The 12,419-nt window shown below is 64.1% G+C and overlaps 4 non-coding genes across 4 annotated transcripts; all 4 read right to left on the bottom strand.

Moving 5' to 3' along the window:
• Window positions 1–119: 119 nt before the first annotated feature.
• Window positions 120–238, bottom strand: LOC142868548 (5S ribosomal RNA). The gene has a single exon (XR_012917494.1). It is a non-coding gene; the product is annotated as a 5S ribosomal RNA (ribosomal RNA).
• Window positions 239–3,788: 3,550 nt separating this feature from the next.
• LOC142868546 (5S ribosomal RNA) lies at window positions 3,789–3,907 on the bottom strand. Its single transcript, XR_012917492.1, has one exon. It is a non-coding gene; the product is annotated as a 5S ribosomal RNA (ribosomal RNA).
• Window positions 3,908–7,481: 3,574 nt separating this feature from the next.
• Window positions 7,482–7,600, bottom strand: LOC142868545 (5S ribosomal RNA). The gene has a single exon (XR_012917491.1). It is a non-coding gene; the product is annotated as a 5S ribosomal RNA (ribosomal RNA).
• A 3,516-nt stretch (window positions 7,601–11,116) lies between these two features.
• Window positions 11,117–11,235, bottom strand: LOC142868544 (5S ribosomal RNA). Its single transcript, XR_012917490.1, has one exon. It is a non-coding gene; the product is annotated as a 5S ribosomal RNA (ribosomal RNA).
• Window positions 11,236–12,419: the final 1,184 nt, after the last annotated feature.

Here is a 12,419-nt window from a genome sequence, read left to right as displayed (position 1 = left end):
GCGCCAGGCACCGCGGCGGGCGCTGAGGGTGGGGGTGACCCCCGCCCGGGGCCGCCGCCTCGCTCCCAGAGAGGGGACAGAACAAGAGGCAAAACAAAAAAAAAAAAAAAAAAAAAAGAAGCCTACGGCACCCGGTATTCCCAGGCGGTCTCCCATCCAAGTACTAACCAGGCCCGACCCTGCTTAGCTTCCGAGACCAGACGAGATCGGGCGCGTTCAGGGTGGTGTGGCCCTAGACGGCGGAGGGCGCCCCTGCCCCGCTCAAGAAGCCGAGCCTCTCTGCGCTTCCCCGCCGCCTCCTCCCGCCCCAGGCCCCGCGCCGGCGCTGACCCGCACCGGGCGGGCCTGTTGAGTTCACCGGCCGGGTCCGGCGGGCTCCGAGGGACGGGGGTGACAGGCGGGGCGGGGCGGGGCGGGCAGGGAGCGGCGGGCCGGGGTGGGGGGCTGTCTCTCTATACACACACACACACACACACACACACACACACTCACACTCACTCACTCACACTCACACAAGATGCGCCTCCACGGCTGGACTCGCCAAGGTGGAGACCTTCCAGCCCCCGTCCTCTCCTCGCCTGGCCCACCCCCAGCTCGTGGCCGCCCCCGCCGCCGCCGCCGCCGCCGCCGCCGCCGCCGCCGCCGCCGCCGCCGCCGCCGCCGATTGCGCACGCGCGGGTCGCCCGCCCTTTGACCCCAGGCAGGGGCCGCCCTCCCCGACAACCCCTTTCAGCTGCGCCCCCCACCCTGTGGGTGGGCTGCCGCCTATTCCCCCGGGCCCGGGCTGGGGCACAGCGCATGGGGGAGGGGAGCGAGTGTATGGGGCGTCTCTCTCTCTCTCTTGGGATGTGTCCCATGGGTGGGGTGGCGTGGTTAGTGGGGCGCTGAAGAAATCAGTCCCCTCCATCTCCTACCTCTGGAAAACGCCCAAGCCCTTGGAGAACTGCCGGCAACGCGACCGTGGGGGCCGGGACCCTCCTCTGTGTCCTCCTGTGGCCCAGTCCAAGGGGCCTGGGCCTGGCCGGGGCTGCATTGGACCCCGACCCCCCTGGCGTGTGGACTCGCTAAAAATCGGCGATTAGATATTGGATTCCAGCTTCATTGAGGTCATTTCACTAATGAGTGCACCGGAAAGAGTTTCCTAATCCATCTGTGAGGGTGGCAACTGAAAGAGAATTTTAAAGCTGACAGAATAGGCGAGGAAAGGCATAGGAGATTTCCACACCCAGTAAGGAAGCCTTTCCCGAAATGGAAGAAAGAAACGAGCAAACAGAGACACCGGTAGCCCGCCAGGATCAGAGTCTGCCCCCGAGAGAAAGTACCCTGACCAGGTTCACCCGTGGGTGGGTGGCGAGCTAGCGGCATTCAGAAGAGCGAGGCCCGCAGTCTGTGCAGAAGACACCTGCACTCGGGTGTGTGTGGCGGCACGATTCACAAGCAGCTCCAGATGTTAAGCCAAGGAGAAGCCAGGGAGTTCCCAACGCCCCAGGTGTCCTCAGCCCACGACTGGCTGCTGGGGGAATGCGAAGCCCGGCTCCTTGTCTCAGAGCGGGACAACCAGGAGGTGTGACGTACACCCCGGGGTTCCCAGGAGGATCAGGCTGAAGCTGGGACTTGGCCTCAAAGTGTCCCCTCGCACGGCCACCCCCTTCCCCTTCCTGCTCCTCTACTCCTGGTGCCCCTCCATCCAGGGGCCAGACCTTAAAGAGTCACCCGCAAGAGAATCCTGGTCCCAAAGGAGCCTTCTGGGGGACCCGTGCTGAGAGAGGTTGTGGGCATGGCCCGCTGGGGCTCTGCCCGACCCAGGGCTGAGAGATGCAACCTCCCAGCTCTGGGTCCCTGCAGGGGAAGCGTTGGCAAGCACAGGGCCAGTCCTCCAAAGGCCCAGGTGCAGGGAGCCCAGGCCAAGCAGCCTGTGGAAGAAGCCACCCCGGGAACACGACTGCAGGCCACGGCCCTTCCCACCTCCTCCTCCTCCTCCTCCTCCTGCTCCTCCACCCCCCCCCCCCGACCTCCCACCCCCACCCCCGACATGGCGCAGGGCTCAGAGACACCTCAGACACTTGCTACCCAAAGTGCAAAGGGCATCAGTTGCTCCTCCAAACCCCCCCCCCGCCCAGCAGACCGCGTTGTCCAGCCAGCCCCCGGGCCTCCCTGGGGTGCCCAGCACAAAAGTGCAGACAACCACCGGACCCTCAATCTCAGTTTTCGGATGTTTTTGCCACTCTAAGGACCCGCAGGCCAGCTGGGCCTTCTGGCAGGACAGAGAGCCCCGGAATCCGACGTGGAGAGCTGGGTGTACGTCCCCACGAGGAGGCGGTCCCCACCTCCGCGGCTCTCCCCTTGCGGGGGGGAAAAGCAGCCACGGGGCCTCAGAGAAGACACCAGGCTGGGCGCCCGCCCCACAGTGGGGGCACGTCCCCCGCAGGCCACTTAGCGACGGCCGCCGGCCGGCGGACGGTTGGGTGGCGCGAGACGCTGCGGCCGCCCTGCTACCGGGTTCCTGGGAGGGCGTCCTGGAACCAGCGTCCACACCAAGCCCTTGGAAGGCCCAGGCGACGGAGGAGCCCCATCAGGCAGGGGCCGAGGACGGTGACGGCCCGGGCGGGGAGGAGCGTGTCAGGCAGGGGCAGAGGACGGTGACAGGTGACAGGCCGGGCGGGAAGGAGTCAGTCAGGCAGGGGCCGAGGAGGAGACGGGGCTGGGTAAGGGTTAGGGTTAGAGTCAGGGCACAAGTCACAATCGCAAAGACCTGGAAGCGACCCGAGTGCCCATCGACCCACGAGTGCGTAAATGAAATGTGGCGCGTGGACACCACGGAGTGCTATTCAGCTAGGAGGAGCAGCGGTGAGAGGGCACCTCTCGTGGTTCTCCTGGCCAGAGCTGGAACCCGTTCCAGTAAGCCAGGTAGCCCAAGAATGGACACACGAGCACCACGTGCTCGCGCTCACCAGCAAATGGGTACGAACCGACGGACACCCAAGTGGACACAGAGGAATCACCTTCATCGGGTGGGTGTCGGGCGGGTGGGGGGAGGGGATGGGCATACACCTCCATTAGGAATGGGGTGGGTGCGCACCGACTGGGGGATGGGCGCACTTGAGGCTCTGACCCGAGGGGGGAGGCTGGGAGAGGGCAACGTACCCGACCTTAACATTGGTACCCCCACAATACGCTGGAACAACATCAGAGGTTAATGAATAAGAACACAGGGGGGAGGGGGGCACGGGCAACACATGTCACCTTAATACTTGGACTCCCATCATCTGCTTGAAAAGAGAGAGAAAAGAAAATGCAATCATAGAGATAAGGGACACTTTTTAAACATAATGAATCCGAAGAGAAAAGTAAAAGGAGGCCTGTGGAGCAGGTCTGGGTGTGACTCCGGATCCCCCAACATCAGGTGCCACCACCAAAGATTCCTACGTGTAGCCCATAGAACCCCAAAAGCAACGGGACGAGTTCTGGTCACATACTCCCTCAAAATGACATCCTGGCCTTCTTCTGGAACTCCCTCCCCTCTCAGACTCTCAAGGTTTCCTCCAGCGTGTCGGTTCCCACAGAGCAGACCTTTGGTCTGAGACCTGACAGTCCAGAAGCCACGCATGCTGCCGCGTGACGGCGGTGTCGCGGCTTGGGACAAGAGGAGGCCCCACGGTGCGGGCTGGGGCGCCAGGCACCGCGGCGGGCGCTGAGGGTGGGGGTGACCCCCGCCCGGGGCCGCCGCCTCGCTCCCAGAGAGGGGACAGAACAAGAGGCAAAACAAAAAAAAAAAAAAAAAAAAAAGAAGCCTACGGCACCCGGTATTCCCAGGCGGTCTCCCATCCAAGTACTAACCAGGCCCGACCCTGCTTAGCTTCCGAGACCAGACGAGATCGGGCGCGTTCAGGGTGGTGTGGCCCTAGACGGCGGAGGGCGCCCCTGCCCCGCTCAAGAAGCCGAGCCTCTCTGCGCTTCCCCGCCGCCTCCTCCCGCCCCAGGCCCCGCGCCGGCGCTGACCCGCACCGGGCGGGCCTGTTGAGTTCACCGGCCGGGTCCGGCGGGCTCCGAGGGACGGGGGTGACAGGCGGGGCGGGGCGGGGCGGGCAGGGAGCGGCGGGCCGGGGTGGGGGGCTGTCTCTCTATACACATACACACACACACACACACACACACACACACTCACACTCACTCACTCACACTCACACAAGATGCGCCTCCACGGCTGGACTCGCCAAGGTGGAGACCTTCCAGCCCCCTTCCTCTCCTCGCCTGGCCCACCCCCAGCTCGTGGCCGCCCCCGCCGCCGCCGCCGCCGCCGCCGCCGCCGCCGCCGCCGCCGCCGCCGCCGCCGCCGCCGCCGCCGCCGCCGCCGATTGCGCACGCGCGGGTCGCCCGCCCTTTGACCCCAGGCAGGGGCCGCCCTCCCCGACAACCCCTTTCAGCTGCGCCCCCCACCCTGTGGGTGGGCTGCCGCCTATTCCCCCGGGCCCGGGCTGGGGCACAGCGCATGGGGGAGGGGAGCGAGTGTATGGGGCGTCTCTCTCTCTCTCTTGGGATGTGTCCCATGGGTGGGGTGGCGTGGTTAGTGGGGCGCTGAAGAAATCAGTCCCCTCCATCTCCTACCTCTGGAAAACGCCCAAGCCCTTGGAGAACTGCCGGCAACGCGACCGTGGGGGCCGGGACCCTCCTCTGTGTCCTCCTGTGGCCCAGTCCAAGGGGCCTGGGCCTGGCCGGGGCTGCATTGGACCCCGACCCCCCTGGCGTGTGGACTCGCTAAAAATCGGCGATTAGATATTGGATTCCAGCTTCATTGAGGTCATTTCACTAATGAGTGCACCGGAAAGAGTTTCCTAATCCATCTGTGAGGGTGGCAACTGAAAGAGAATTTTAAAGCTGACAGAATAGGCGAGGAAAGGCATAGGAGATTTCCACACCCAGTAAGGAAGCCTTTCCCGAAATGGAAGAAAGAAACGAGCAAACAGAGACACCGGTAGCCCGCCAGGATCAGAGTCTGCCCCCGAGAGAAAGTACCCTGACCAGGTTCACCCGTGGGTGGGTGGCGAGCTAGCGGCATTCAGAAGAGCGAGGCCCGCAGTCTGTGCAGAAGACACCTGCACTCGGGTGTGTGTGGCGGCACGATTCACAAGCAGCTCCAGATGTTAAGCCAAGGAGAAGCCAGGGAGTTCCCAACGCCCCAGGTGTCCTCAGCCCACGACTGGCTGCTGGGGGAATGCGAAGCCCGGCTCCTTGTCTCAGAGCGGGACAACCAGGAGGTGTGACGTACACCCCGGGGTTCCCAGGAGGATCAGGCTGAAGCTGGGACTTGGCCTCAAAGTGTCCCCTCGCACGGCCACCCCCTTCCCCTTCCTGCTCCTCTACTCCTGGTGCCCCTCCATCCAGGGGCCAGACCTTAAAGAGTCACCCGCAAGAGAATCCTGGTCCCAAAGGAGCCTTCTGGGGGACCCGTGCTGAGAGAGGTTGTGGGCATGGCCCGCTGGGGCTCTGCCCGACCCAGGGCTGAGAGATGCAACCTCCCAGCTCTGGGTCCCTGCAGGGGAAGCGTTGGCAAGCACAGGGCCAGTCCTCCAAAGGCCCAGGTGCAGGGAGCCCAGGCCAAGCAGCCTGTGGAAGAAGCCACCCCGGGAACACGACTGCAGGCCACGGCCCTTCCCACCTCCTCCTCCTCCTCCTCCTCCTGCTCCTCCACCCCCCCCCCGACCTCCCACCCCCACCCCCGACATGGCGCAGGGCTCAGAGACACCTCAGACACTTGCTACCCAAAGTGCAAAGGGCATCAGTTGCTCCTCCAAACCCCCCCCCCCCCCGCCCAGCAGACCGCGTTGTCCAGCCAGCCCCCGGGCCTCCCTGGGGTGCCCAGCACAAAAGTGCAGACAACCACCGGACCCTCAATCTCAGTTTTCGGATGTTTTTGCCACTCTAAGGACCCGCAGGCCAGCTGGGCCTTCTGGCAGGACAGAGAGCCCCGGAATCCGACGTGGAGAGCTGGGTGTACGTCCCCACGAGGAGGCGGTCCCCACCTCCGCGGCTCTCCCCTTGCGGGGGGGAAAAGCAGCCACGGGGCCTCAGAGAAGACACCAGGCTGGGCGCCCGCCCCACAGTGGGGGCACGTCCCCCGCAGGCCACTTAGCGACGGCCGCCGGCCGGCGGACGGTTGGGTGGCGCGAGACGCTGCGGCCGCCCTGCTACCGGGTTCCTGGGAGGGCGTCCTGGAACCAGCGTCCACACCAAGCCCTTGGAAGGCCCAGGCGACGGAGGAGCCCCGTCAGGCAGGGGCCGAGGACGGTGACGGCCCGGGCGGGGAGGAGCGTGTCAGGCAGGGGCAGAGGACGGTGACAGGTGACAGGCCGGGCGGGAAGGAGTCAGTCAGGCAGGGGCCGAGGAGGAGACGGGGCTGGGTAAGGGTTAGGGTTAGAGTCAGGGCACAAGTCACAATCGCAAAGACCTGGAAGCGACCCGAGTGCCCATCGACCCACGAGTGCGTAAATGAAATGTGGCGCGTGGACACCACGGAGTGCTATTCAGCTAGGAGGAGCAGCGGTGAGAGGGCACCTCTCGTGGTTCTCCTGGCCAGAGCTGGAACCCGTTCCAGTAAGCCAGGTAGCCCAAGAATGGACACACGAGCACCACGTGCTCGCGCTCACCAGCAAATGGGTACGAACCGACGGACACCCAAGTGGACACAGAGGAATCACCTTCATCGGGTGGGTGTCGGGCGGGTGGGGGGAGGGGATGGGCATACACCTCCATTAGGAATGGGGTGGGTGCGCACCGACTGGGGGATGGGCGCACTTGAGGCTCTGACCCGAGGGGGGAGGCTGGGAGAGGGCAACGTACCCGACCTTAACATTGGTACCCCCACAATACGCTGGAACAACATCAGAGGTTAATGAATAAGAACACAGGGGGGAGGGGGGCACGGGCAACACATGTCACCTTAATACTTGGACTCCCATCATCTGCTTGAAAAGAGAGAGAAAAGAAAATGCAATCATAGAGATAAGGGACACTTTTTAAACATAATGAATCCGAAGAGAAAAGTAAAAGGAGGCCTGTGGAGCAGGTCTGGGTGTGACTCCGGATCCCCCAACATCAGGTGCCACCACCAAAGATTCCTACGTGTAGCCCATAGAACCCCAAAAGCAACGGGACGAGTTCTGGTCACATACTCCCTCAAAATGACATCCTGGCCTTCTTCTGGAACTCCCTCCCCTCTCAGACTCTCAAGGTTTCCTCCAGCGTGTCGGTTCCCACAGAGCAGACCTTTGGTCTGAGACCTGACAGTCCAGAAGCCACGCATGCTGCCGCGTGACGGCGGTGTCGCGGCTTGGGACAAGAGGAGGCCCCACGGTGCGGGCTGGGGCGCCAGGCACCGCGGCGGGCGCTGAGGGTGGGGGTGACCCCCGCCCGGGGCCGCCGCCTCGCTCCCAGAGAGGGGACAGAACAAGAGGCAAAACAAAAAAAAAAAAAAAAAAAAAAGAAGCCTACGGCACCCGGTATTCCCAGGCGGTCTCCCATCCAAGTACTAACCAGGCCCGACCCTGCTTAGCTTCCGAGACCAGACGAGATCGGGCGCGTTCAGGGTGGTGTGGCCCTAGACGGCGGAGGGCGCCCCTGCCCCGCTCAAGAAGCCGAGCCTCTCTGCGCTTCCCCGCCGCCTCCTCCCGCCCCAGGCCCCGCGCCGGCGCTGACCCGCACCGGGCGGGCCTGTTGAGTTCACCGGCCGGGTCCGGCGGGCTCCGAGGGACGGGGGTGACAGGCGGGGCGGGGCGGGGCGGGCAGGGAGCGGCGGGCCGGGGTGGGGGGCTGTCTCTCTATACACACACACACACACACACACACACACACTCACACTCACTCACTCACACTCACACAAGATGCGCCTCCACGGCTGGACTCGCCAAGGTGGAGACCTTCCAGCCCCCTTCCTCTCCTCGCCTGGCCCACCCCCAGCTCGTGGCCGCCCCCGCCGCCGCCGCCGCCGCCGCCGCCGATTGCGCACGCGCGGGTCGCCCGCCCTTTGACCCCAGGCAGGGGCCGCCCTCCCCGACAACCCCTTTCAGCTGCGCCCCCCACCCTGTGGGTGGGCTGCCGCCTATTCCCCCGGGCCCGGGCTGGGGCACAGCGCATGGGGGAGGGGAGCGAGTGTATGGGGCGTCTCTCTCTCTCTCTTGGGATGTGTCCCATGGGTGGGGTGGCGTGGTTAGTGGGGCGCTGAAGAAATCAGTCCCCTCCATCTCCTACCTCTGGAAAACGCCCAAGCCCTTGGAGAACTGCCGGCAACGCGACCGTGGGGGCCGGGACCCTCCTCTGTGTCCTCCTGTGGCCCAGTCCAAGGGGCCTGGGCCTGGCCGGGGCTGCATTGGACCCCGACCCCCCTGGCGTGTGGACTCGCTAAAAATCGGCGATTAGATATTGGATTCCAGCTTCATTGAGGTCATTTCACTAATGAGTGCACCGGAAAGAGTTTCCTAATCCATCTGTGAGGGTGGCAACTGAAAGAGAATTTTAAAGCTGACAGAATAGGCGAGGAAAGGCATAGGAGATTTCCACACCCAGTAAGGAAGCCTTTCCCGAAATGGAAGAAAGAAACGAGCAAACAGAGACACCGGTAGCCCGCCAGGATCAGAGTCTGCCCCCGAGAGAAAGTACCCTGACCAGGTTCACCCGTGGGTGGGTGGCGAGCTAGCGGCATTCAGAAGAGCGAGGCCCGCAGTCTGTGCAGAAGACACCTGCACTCGGGTGTGTGTGGCGGCACGATTCACAAGCAGCTCCAGATGTTAAGCCAAGGAGAAGCCAGGGAGTTCCCAACGCCCCAGGTGTCCTCAGCCCACGACTGGCTGCTGGGGGAATGCGAAGCCCGGCTCCTTGTCTCAGAGCGGGACAACCAGGAGGTGTGACGTACACCCCGGGGTTCCCAGGAGGATCAGGCTGAAGCTGGGACTTGGCCTCAAAGTGTCCCCTCGCACGGCCACCCCCTTCCCCTTCCTGCTCCTCTACTCCTGGTGCCCCTCCATCCAGGGGCCAGACCTTAAAGAGTCACCCGCAAGAGAATCCTGGTCCCAAAGGAGCCTTCTGGGGGACCCGTGCTGAGAGAGGTTGTGGGCATGGCCCGCTGGGGCTCTGCCCGACCCAGGGCTGAGAGATGCAACCTCCCAGCTCTGGGTCCCTGCAGGGGAAGCGTTGGCAAGCACAGGGCCAGTCCTCCAAAGGCCCAGGTGCAGGGAGCCCAGGCCAAGCAGCCTGTGGAAGAAGCCACCCCGGGAACACGACTGCAGGCCACGGCCCTTCCCACCTCCTCCTCCTCCTCCTCCTCCTGCTCCTCCACCCCCCCCCCGACCTCCCACCCCCACCCCCGACATGGCGCAGGGCTCAGAGACACCTCAGACACTTGCTACCCAAAGTGCAAAGGGCATCAGTTGCTCCTCCAAACCCCCCCCCCGCCCAGCAGACCGCGTTGTCCAGCCAGCCCCCGGGCCTCCCTGGGGTGCCCAGCACAAAAGTGCAGACAACCACCGGACCCTCAATCTCAGTTTTCGGATGTTTTTGCCACTCTAAGGACCCGCAGGCCAGCTGGGCCTTCTGGCAGGACAGAGAGCCCCGGAATCCGACGTGGAGAGCTGGGTGTACGTCCCCACGAGGAGGCGGTCCCCACCTCCGCGGCTCTCCCCTTGCGGGGGGGAAAAGCAGCCACGGGGCCTCAGAGAAGACACCAGGCTGGGCGCCCGCCCCACAGTGGGGGCACGTCCCCCGCAGGCCACTTAGCGACGGCCGCCGGCCGGCGGACGGTTGGGTGGCGCGAGACGCTGCGGCCGCCCTGCTACCGGGTTCCTGGGAGGGCGTCCTGGAACCAGCGTCCACACCAAGCCCTTGGAAGGCCCAGGCGACGGAGGAGCCCCGTCAGGCAGGGGCCGAGGACGGTGACGGCCCGGGCGGGGAGGAGCGTGTCAGGCAGGGGCAGAGGATGGTGACAGGTGACAGGCCGGGCGGGAAGGAGTCAGTCAGGCAGGGGCCGAGGAGGAGACGGGGCTGGGTAAGGGTTAGGGTTAGAGTCAGGGCACAAGTCACAATCGCAAAGACCTGGAAGCGACCCGAGTGCCCATCGACCCACGAGTGCGTAAATGAAATGTGGCGCGTGGACACCACGGAGTGCTATTCAGCTAGGAGGAGCAGCGGTGAGAGGGCACCTCTCGTGGTTCTCCTGGCCAGAGCTGGAACCCGTTCCAGTAAGCCAGGTAGCCCAAGAATGGACACACGAGCACCACGTGCTCGCGCTCACCAGCAAATGGGTACGAACCGACGGACACCCAAGTGGACACAGAGGAATCACCTTCATCGGGTGGGTGTCGGGCGGGTGGGGGGAGGGGATGGGCATACACCTCCATTAGGAATGGGGTGGGTGCGCACCGACTGGGGGATGGGCGCACTTGAGGCTCTGACCCGAGGGGGGAGGCTGGGAGAGGGCAACGTACCCGACCTTAACATTGGTACCCCCACAATACGCTGGAACAACATCAGAGGTTAATGAATAAGAACACAGGGGGGAGGGGGGCACGGGCAACACATGTCACCTTAATACTTGGACTCCCATCATCTGCTTGAAAAGAGAGAGAAAAGAAAATGCAATCATAGAGATAAGGGACACTTTTTAAACATAATGAATCCGAAGAGAAAAGTAAAAGGAGGCCTGTGGAGCAGGTCTGGGTGTGACTCCGGATCCCCCAACATCAGGTGCCACCACCAAAGATTCCTACGTGTAGCCCATAGAACCCCAAAAGCAACGGGACGAGTTCTGGTCACATACTCCCTCAAAATGACATCCTGGCCTTCTTCTGGAACTCCCTCCCCTCTCAGACTCTCAAGGTTTCCTCCAGCGTGTCGGTTCCCACAGAGCAGACCTTTGGTCTGAGACCTGACAGTCCAGAAGCCACGCATGCTGCCGCGTGACGGCGGTGTCGCGGCTTGGGACAAGAGGAGGCCCCACGGTGCGGGCTGGGGCGCCAGGCACCGCGGCGGGCGCTGAGGGTGGGGGTGACCCCCGCCCGGGGCCGCCGCCTCGCTCCCAGAGAGGGGACAGAACAAGAGGCAAAACAAAAAAAAAAAAAAAAAAAAAAGAAGCCTACGGCACCCGGTATTCCCAGGCGGTCTCCCATCCAAGTACTAACCAGGCCCGACCCTGCTTAGCTTCCGAGACCAGACGAGATCGGGCGCGTTCAGGGTGGTGTGGCCCTAGACGGCGGAGGGCGCCCCTGCCCCGCTCAAGAAGCCGAGCCTCTCTGCGCTTCCCCGCCGCCTCCTCCCGCCCCAGGCCCCGCGCCGGCGCTGACCCGCACCGGGCGGGCCTGTTGAGTTCACCGGCCGGGTCCGGCGGGCTCCGAGGGACGGGGGTGACAGGCGGGGCGGGGCGGGGCGGGCAGGGAGCGGCGGGCCGGGGTGGGGGGCTGTCTCTCTATACACACACACACACACACACACACACACACTCACACTCACTCACTCACACTCACACAAGATGCGCCTCCACGGCTGGACTCGCCAAGGTGGAGACCTTCCAGCCCCCTTCCTCTCCTCGCCTGGCCCACCCCCAGCTCGTGGCCGCCACCGCCGCCGCCGCCGCCGCCGATTGCGCACGCGCGGGTCGCCCGCCCTTTGACCCCAGGCAGGGGCCGCCCTCCCCGACAACCCCTTTCAGCTGCGCCCCCCACCCTGTGGGTGGGCTGCCGCCTATTCCCCCGGGCCCGGGCTGGGGCACAGCGCATGGGGGAGGGGAGCGAGTGTATGGGGCGTCTCTCTCTCTCTCTTGGGATGTGTCCCATGGGTGGGGTGGCGTGGTTAGTGGGGCGCTGAAGAAATCAGTCCCCTCCATCTCCTACCTCTGGAAAACGCCCAAGCCCTTGGAGAACTGCCGGCAACGCGACCGTGGGGGCCGGGACCCTCCTCTGTGTCCTCCTGTGGCCCAGTCCAAGGGGCCTGGGCCTGGCCGGGGCTGCATTGGACCCCGACCCCCCTGGCGTGTGGACTCGCTAAAAATCGGCGATTAGATATTGGATTCCAGCTTCATTGAGGTCATTTCACTAATGAGTGCACCGGAAAGAGTTTCCTAATCCATCTGTGAGGGTGGCAACTGAAAGAGAATTTTAAAGCTGACAGAATAGGCGAGGAAAGGCATAGGAGATTTCCACACCCAGTAAGGAAGCCTTTCCCGAAATGGAAGAAAGAAACGAGCAAACAGAGACACCGGTAGCCCGCCAGGATCAGAGTCTGCCCCCGAGAGAAAGTACCCTGACCAGGTTCACCCGTGGGTGGGTGGCGAGCTAGCGGCATTCAGAAGAGCGAGGCCCGCAGTCTGTGCAGAAGACACCTGCACTCGGGTGTGTGTGGCGGCACGATTCACAAGCAGCTCCAGATGTTAAGCCAAG

This window comes from Microcebus murinus, unplaced genomic scaffold (genome assembly GCF_040939455.1).
Source record: "Microcebus murinus isolate Inina unplaced genomic scaffold, M.murinus_Inina_mat1.0 scaf034_hap2_Mmur4.0, whole genome shotgun sequence".
Classification (NCBI taxonomy): Eukaryota; Metazoa; Chordata; class Mammalia; order Primates; family Cheirogaleidae; genus Microcebus; species Microcebus murinus.
This window is presented reverse-complemented; position numbering and strand designations above follow the sequence as displayed.